Raw genomic sequence first — 8,632 nt, 5'->3', positions numbered from 1 at the left:
CAGTTTATTTTGCTAAAACAATGTCCTCCCAATAATGATCATAACCATTGTTTTATTTTTAGAATGCTAACACATATGTGTCTGGTGTTGCATGAACCATGATGGAAAAAGCCTGCCAGGGTTTCAGGTATCTGCTTTTCATTGCCCAACTTGCCCTTCATCATTGTTAGAATGCACATGCTACCCCCATTCTCACTTGTGGCAGGACTTTGGTAAAGGAATATAGTAATTGCAAGTTGTAAAATTATTCCCTGTGCTAAAATTATGGGAAACTTTCCACATAGAAGTATCTAATCTAAAGAGATTGCAGCCTTTTCAAATTGCACCTATTCAAGGTTGCCTGCTCGTGGTGCAATTTGGAATTGAATGCTCAAATCTGTAAGTGCAGGTCAAGTGTACAGGAAGCCACATTAAACAGACTATTGAAATGGTGCGTGGCTACAGCAACACCACAGGGAAACGTGACTCTCTTCTGTAAACTCAGCCACCAAGCATCACCTTTCAGGAATGTTTGTCTCTTTGTATTCTCCTCGGTCTTATTAAAGTATTTAACAAAACCAAAGTATCCAAATACTTGTATGTCATTCTATCTGACAGTAGAACAGACTATATAGAGCACAGCACAGGACATGAAATATGAAATAATTCCTTTTATTACCCAAACAAGGGTTAGCATTAAAAGTCATTAGAAAAAACATCCTAAAATTAAAAGTTATTAGACAGTCCTGCTCATAGATTATCTGATTATGGACTAGGAAAAAAATACAAGTTAAAAGTTAATTCAAGAGTATTAACTTGCACAGTCTTAAACACAGGGTTTAGTCTTTAATAATAATCAAGCCTACAAAGAAAATCAAGGAGAAAAGATATAATCTTGGTACAGAACGCCCATATGGTAATACATAGTGTAGACAGGAAGCTGCAGTTTAATTTTACCTTGTTCAGGCAGTTCCTATCAAGTACACCAGGATTTACTTTTATCTGTTAACAGGATGATTTTCCATACTGTTCATTGACATATGTTGAAAATATATCCTTTTCTGAAGGAAGAAAAGATTAATTATAATACATATAGAAGTTTAAAATCTGTCATTTAAAATAGGAATAGGCTTCTGAAATCTGTAGTTTAAGCTCTGAGCATGACCATGCTCAGTAGCATATTTCTAGCACTATGATGCTCAAAAAAATGTTAAAGACAGGAGGATGGGAAGCATTTTGTAGAGGGAAGCATTTTGTAGCAGGAATCTAGTGGCAGCAAAGTCTACAAAAGAGAATAATGTAATAGTTTCTTAATAAGAAATTTTTAAAATTCAATATATTCCTCATTTGTGTCCCTAATCAAGAATGAACTCTGGCAATGTCTGAACTTTGTGGGTTTGGTTTGATCTGGAAAAGATAAGAATTTGACTTGGCAAAGATGGAATCAATCAAAATTATGTGAGGCACCTGGTTATAGATGATGGCTGGTCTGTGTATCACTCTCTTGGTTGTCCTTGAAGAAGTACAGTGACCTTGTAAGATAAGATGTGAGTTTTTAACCATTGTTATCTCACACAGCACTAATCATAGAATCATAGAATCATAGAATAGATTAGGTTGGAAAAGACCTCCAAGATCATCAAGTCCAACCCCTTGATCCAACTCCAATTACTAGATCATGGCGCTCAGTACCACGTCCAATCTCTTTTTAAAAACCTCCAGGGATGGTGAATCCACCACCTCTCTGGGTAGGCCGTTCCAATGCCTGATAACCCTCTCTGTAAAGAATTTCTTCCTAACATCTAACCTAAACCTCCCCTGGCAGAGCTTGAGCCCATGTCCCCTTGTCCTACTGTTGGTTGCCTGGGAGAAGAGACCAACCCCCGCCTGGCTACAACCTCCCTTCAGGTAGTTGAAGAAGTGATGAGGTCACCTCTAAGCCTTCTCTTCTCCAGGCTAAACAACCCCAGCTCCCTCAGCCTTTCCCCGTAGGACTTATGCTCCAGTCCCTTCACCAGCCTCGTTGCTCTTCTCTGGACCCGCTCCAGCACCTCAATATCCCTCCTGAACTGAGGGCCCAGAGCTGAACACAATACTCAAGGTGTGGCCTCACCAATGCAGAGTACAGGGGAAGGATCACTTCCCTGCTCCTGCTGGCCACACTGTTCCTGATGCAGGCCAGGATACCATTGGCCTTCTTGGCTACCTGGGCACACTGCTGGCTCATGTTCAGCCTCCTGTCGATCAGCACCCCCAGGTCCCTTTCCGCCTGGCTGCTCTCCAGCCACTCTGTCCCCAGCCTGTAGCGCTTAAGGACAGCAATAACTTTATTTGTTTCCCAAAAAACCCTTTTGTATTCAAGGAGGGCATCATCCTACTTTTCTTCCATAAATAAGTAAATATTTATTCTAGGTGAAAGGTACACTTACCCTGAGGGATAAAATTGTGCCTTGTGATGATATGCAGGAACTTATAATTTATACTTATAATTTATAAGAATTTATAATTTATTAGTTTATGCTCAGAATGAATATCATCACTACTCACCTGCATCTTCTCTGCAGATGTCTTCCACATATGGCTGTGGTAGAACTTCATGTTTTACTGCCAGTGCTCTGAATCTGTTTCACATGGATTTGGATAGACAAAGCATTTGGATCTAATACTTAAGGTCTATTACAGTCAGGATCACAGAATCATAATGGACTCAGGAACAAAAAAAAAAAAAAATTGTATTCCTATTTGAGCAGAGCCTGAAATGGTGTGCTGATATTTTCTTCGGGAAAATCATGTTTTGTCATGCTAAAATTTTCCTTTATGGGTTTTATATTGACAAGTTGATTTGAAACAGGTTTTATTGGAATTTTGTTTTTTAATTAGATTGCATGCTGGTGCTAAGAACCATTGTTTTCTTTAATAGCAAGTTCCGTCATAGGCATAGAAGAGATTTTTTTTTAATCTAGAAACCCCTGGTCATTTTATGTACAGACTATCAACAGTTTTGCTTTCAGTGACTACAGCATGTTTGTGTGTTTCTACCTCAACAATTAGAAACAAATAGCCCAGAAGAGAAGTACTCTTAGCATCTAAGTAAATAATGGAGGTGGACAAATGAAAGTTACTAAATCAAGATGAAATACATTTTTAAAGCTGTGTCAGCTGTGCTTTGGGGGCCGAGGAAAACAAAACTGATCACCTGGTCACAGTCCAAGGTCAAAGGCCTGAAACAGAGACTACTGACACTTAAATAAATGACATGATTAAAATAATAGGATAAGAGAAGTTTTCATCTAAAAGGAAAAAGAAGCAAGGAATATATGTCTATAGAGCAGTGTGGTAGGGAGAAATATGTAAAGACTTTTCATCTGATTTTTTTTTCTTATGAAATAATTCAGAATGAAAATCCATCCAAAATCAAGAGAATACGTTCACTGATTCATGAAGATCCAGGTTTCATAACAAGTGTCCAATTACGTTCTATACTTTAGTAGTGAAGGGAAAAATCAACTTAAAATGTTAATTTTTTCCCCTCTGCTTATGTTCTTTTTCTTATAGCGTTTGAAGCAGCATGTTTTCAAGACTGTTTGTCAGTAAATAATCTTAAAATATTTGTAAAATATTAAGAATAAAGTAACCTATACAATCTCTTTTTGTCTCATGAAATGAAAAAAATGGAAAATCAGTTTTGCAGAAAACTATACTCCATGAAATTCTGGTTTTTTTAGGTACTTGATAAATGCATAAGACTCAACTCTGATTGAGGGAGTATTAGTGGCATCATAGAAAATTTTACAAGGGGAATGCCTTGTAAATCAAAGCCAAAGAAATCTGGTTTTCAAAGGACTGTACCACTGGATGTATTACTTTCTTTAGAGCAAGGTTTATTTGATATCAATTTATCATGGTAAAAAATAACTTTGTATTGGTACTGTGGTAAAACAGGCAAAATAAGACTTATTTCCAGAAGAAATTGGGGAGCATGAGATAAACAATCCTTTTCTCAGGATTAACTAAGAATTATACTTCCAATTCAAGTTTTGATTACAACATGCTCAGATAAGAGTGCAAATTCCAGATGAAATACTGATAGAAATGAGGTTGTCAGCAGTCTAAACTAACAATTGATCTTTTCACTTAGCCAAAGGGATATCATTATAATTATTAATTATTTCATTTTTACTTGTGCCCTAATCCGGATAAAGTAACTGCATTTTTTGAATCTGTCACTTCACTCTAAAATGGTTACTGCATCACCTCCAGTCAGAATAAAACCTCTCTTTTGTGTTCAAGATTTACCACCCAACTGAGCTAGAATTCCATGTTTTCTCTGAAATTCTGATCTCCTACATGAAAGTAAAATTTGTGAAGTCCCATCTCCAGGTTGCCCTGACATTTATTAAATATTTTAGCCAGAAAGAAACATTAAGAAAGCCTAAAGACTAGGAAGACAATTGAAAAACCTCTAAGAAAGGAAATATCTTATTAATTCATTAAGTCAAACTGCTTGTATCTACACTTGTATGACTAGAATTATGGTTCATTAACTTCATTTCTTTATATGAGTTAATTAGCTCAGAGGAGGCCAGAAATTAATTACCAGCTTATATAGTTTGTGCAGAATGGCATTCTGTTTATTTAGTTTCTCCTATTAACTTTTAATCTCTTCAAACAATAAAAGAGGTAATTAGTATTTTATAAACAAAAATGAATGCAACAAAGGCAAATAATTTGCCAAATAGTGAAGCTCCTGTGTGGAACCTGATAGTTGTGTGGTTCAAGTTGTGGACCTTTTCACTGTTAAGTATAAGCAAAAGGAGATTGAAAATATAGGTAGTCTTCAGGCAGGGCTATGCAATTCATCATGAAAGAAGAGCTACCTACTAATACCTCACGGAGCAGAAAAACGAGCCTTAAAAAGTTTCCAGCTGTTTGAAAATAATTGCCCATGTATTCAGCTACAGTAACAGTTGTAGCTGGCTTTACTAAGGTATGGGAACAGAGTGGAACAAAGTGGGAAAACAAAAAGAAGCCTATTCAATTTAGGTAAAAAAAGACACAACAAAGCATCTGAATGAATATATAGGCATATAAATGAGTATACTGTCAATGCATACTACACAATTGTGATACAACCAAGGTCAAATGTCACCAGTGTAGTGTTTAACTAGGGTTTCTGCACTAACTATAACATCTATTAAGTCTGTTTAGCATCTTACAGGGTAAAACCTGGTGTTTCGAGAACATACGTTGAATTTCATTTTTTTCCTTGGTAGAGACTTCATATGTAATATTCTTTGTGACTTTTTGGTAATTTTAATAATTACATGGCAAACGCACAAAGATACATTACAGAGCAGATATTCATCACCATATTTTTTGTGTACATGAGTACATAAATGCAACTATGTGTCAAGCATGTTACTGAGGAAATATTTCAGGAAATTCTTGATGAGCATTTAAGATTTTTATTAGCACTATTTATTCACTTCCCTACATCTGCAAAACCAGGTGGTTTTGTCCAACTCTACAAAATCCAGAGAGAGCAATAAAAGCCCTCTTTAAAAAACCTAAAACCACCATGAACTTAAAAACCCATTGTGGGTCTCATTGAAGAGTGAGCCTGTGCCCTTCCCTCTGGTATCCTTTTAAAGTTCCTGTTCTATATTTGATACTGTGAGACTGAGAACTGCTAATGTCTCTGTGTACAGGAAAGCTGTCAATAGTGTTATAATCTTACCCTTTTATAGCCTTTGTCTGTGTGCATTTTGTGGAAGCAAAAAGATAAAATATTTTGGGATGGATTGTTTTGGAGGCTTCTTGAAGAATAGGGTGAGTCTCAAAATAAATTGATTGCAAGACACTAATTAGATGTGTTAGGCAGAGAGATTTTTTTGCAATATGGTTCTATAATTAATCATTTACCTATAATATTAACAGTCACTCCATACAGAAAAAACAGAGAGCTGCTTTGGGATAAGGAAGAAAAAAGTATAATGAGTATATGAGCTGTCTACCAGTATGCCTTAATTGCTTTATTTTTTTTCTAGAATCAAATAATATTCATTGATATATTAATAAAATTTCATCCTTTACACTCTTTGAATAGTAAGCACTAAAACTAGAATCCCTTGTCCAGTGGTGTTTGTCTTGTGTCATAAAACCAACATAAGTAAGTTTTGTTGGAGTTGCTCAAGTCTGAAACCATAGCTCAGGTCTTCCTCATGCACCGTGGGGTAAATTTAGGCTCTGCTGAAGACAACAGAAAAACCTTACTGACTGCAAAGAGACAAGGATTTCCCTCACTGAAATCCTACATTTTACTTCAGAGCACTTTCAGACTTTTTCACCTAAGCTAAAAAATAGAAGTGTCCTTTCTTGTAGTAGGTCTCCTTATCAGGTCAGTACATGATATAAATGAGGAAACATTTGGAATAAATCAAAGAAAGCCCCTGCTAGAGTTAAAAAACTTCCTTTAAATGACAGAAAGATGATATCCAATAACCTTTATTCTTGTATAACTCTAAGAAAAATAACCATAATAATTAATGCCATTTTGAAGGCTGTGGCAACAGAGGATGAAACTGTAACTTCCTCCATGTTAGAGACTTTGAAAAGTAAAGGAATTTGGAAGGACTTGTAGGCATTCAGTGAGACCCGAAGCTGATTGTATCAATGCTTCATCAATGGAACACAATATTCTCCACTATCTCTTCAGTGTACACAAAGGTCTTCATTGGAATTGTTTAAATCATCACAGTTAATTTTAGCGTCTGACAAAGAATAGAATTTTCCTTTCTCTGTCTGTCTTGTATTTTATTCTGCTTTTGTCTTAAAATCCTCTTGATGTGAAACAGCTGCCATCTTCAACCTGATTAACAGATATACACGGGTTCTTTATTGCCAGCATTAGCTTTACAGCACAAATCACATGGCTTCAAAAGGCTGGGGAAACAATCAAACTGCTCACAACTATTGCAAATGATTTCAAACAATTCACCACTCCTAACTGGTGTTGTCTTTGCATGTGATTTTCCCAGATAATTCCTGAATATGCAGACATGCCGTGCCAAGTTGATTTCTACAGTTCTGACAAGAAACAAAATAAAAGCTCCCATCTGAACATAGTCCTGGACAACCAAATGTGTTATGTTTTGTTTTTTTTTAATTTACCCCTACTATTTCAACCTAGAGACATCACTAGTGTCTATATGCATAGAGGTGAGAAGAAAGAGAGTGATATCTTTTTAATTTTGACTTTAATTTTGATTTTAATAGTAGAATGACTTCTCTTTATGGAGAAATAAAAATAAATCTGATGTAGCAGGTCAAGAACTTTAATATATTTGTACAAATATTCTTGCTACTTTCAAAACAAGGGAGAATTTTTTGAAGTTCTCGTGTTGTCAGTTGAACATTTTTTTTATTTTCATCTTTATTCACAATTTGTACTCTCTCTACAGTATTCATTAAATTATTTTAGGAAGAATGTTTTCTATTTCCAAGCTAGCCATTGTCCTGCAAATAACATATTTAATTTCTTTTAATTTGTAAAAAATGGGAAAATTCTCATCCATTCCACAGCTTCATCTCCCTCTGTGACCCATCTTTTTTCGCTCAGTGTCTAATACAGACAATTCTCCCAGTGTCCTCACCCCCCACTGATATTCTGCAGACAGTCAATACTTCACTTTACTTAGTAATCTCTGCCTACTGCTTCAGGTACTCTATTATCTATGCCATCATCTACTGCCTTTTGAGAACTCAAAATATGCCTCTTCCCTAGAGACCTACATAGCTAACTATTCAACATAATTTTATCATCTCGATATGATTATTTCCTCTGCCAGGTTCTATCTCTGAATATTTCCACTAGATATTTTTTAGTTACTTATCCCCTTTTTGCTACTAGCTTTACAGCTCCAAACGGTCTTGCCAGACCTGGTCTCCCTGTCAGACCTTCATTTCCTCATTTTCCATGAAGCTTTCACAGAAGATGATCTTGAACACTGGGGCATTTTCCACTAATTTACTTGAATTTCAGTGAACAGCTTGTAATTTTTGTCATTTATTTTGTTCCTAAACATTTCCCAAAGTTAGGATTTCCCTTTTTCTTTGCTTCTTTTCCTACATTTGCCAAGTTATTTTGTAATTTAAACCAAATGTCAAATTGAGAACAGATATCAGCATCTTCTCTCAAATCCTAATGGTCCTATGTCCCTGTTTCTTTTCCTTTTGCCATGTGCCATTTGTCCCCTGTCTTTCACTCAGCTAATTCTTCCTGAAGCAAACACTCTTTTCTTTGCCAAGACAGCTGCATTTCAGATATTATCCTCAACCAGGAGCCTCTTCTGTTCATCTAAAATTGTTTCAAAGTCAACCACAAGTTCTTCTTTGCAAACCAGCTTGCTTAGCTCTATGAAGCTGCCAAATGACAGCTTCACTCACATGTGACGCTGGCCTGCAATTTACTCTGCTGAACTACTTGAGAAAAAAAACATGACAAGCCCATGATAAGTGTCTATATAATATGGATAAGCAAAGCGACTTCTGTTATGTCTCGCTCACATGAAGCCACATCTTGTACATTATACAATGCTGCTTCAGTGTTCCCCATCAGTCTTCGAACTCAATGTTGTACCTATGTTTTGACCTG

The sequence above is a fragment of the Pipra filicauda genome, unplaced genomic scaffold (assembly GCF_003945595.2).
Source record: "Pipra filicauda isolate LSUMZ 115617 unplaced genomic scaffold, ASM394559v2 scaffold576_size465856_pilon, whole genome shotgun sequence".
NCBI lineage: Eukaryota > Metazoa > Chordata > Aves > Passeriformes > Pipridae > Pipra > Pipra filicauda.
Note: the sequence above shows the minus strand (reverse complement) of the source record.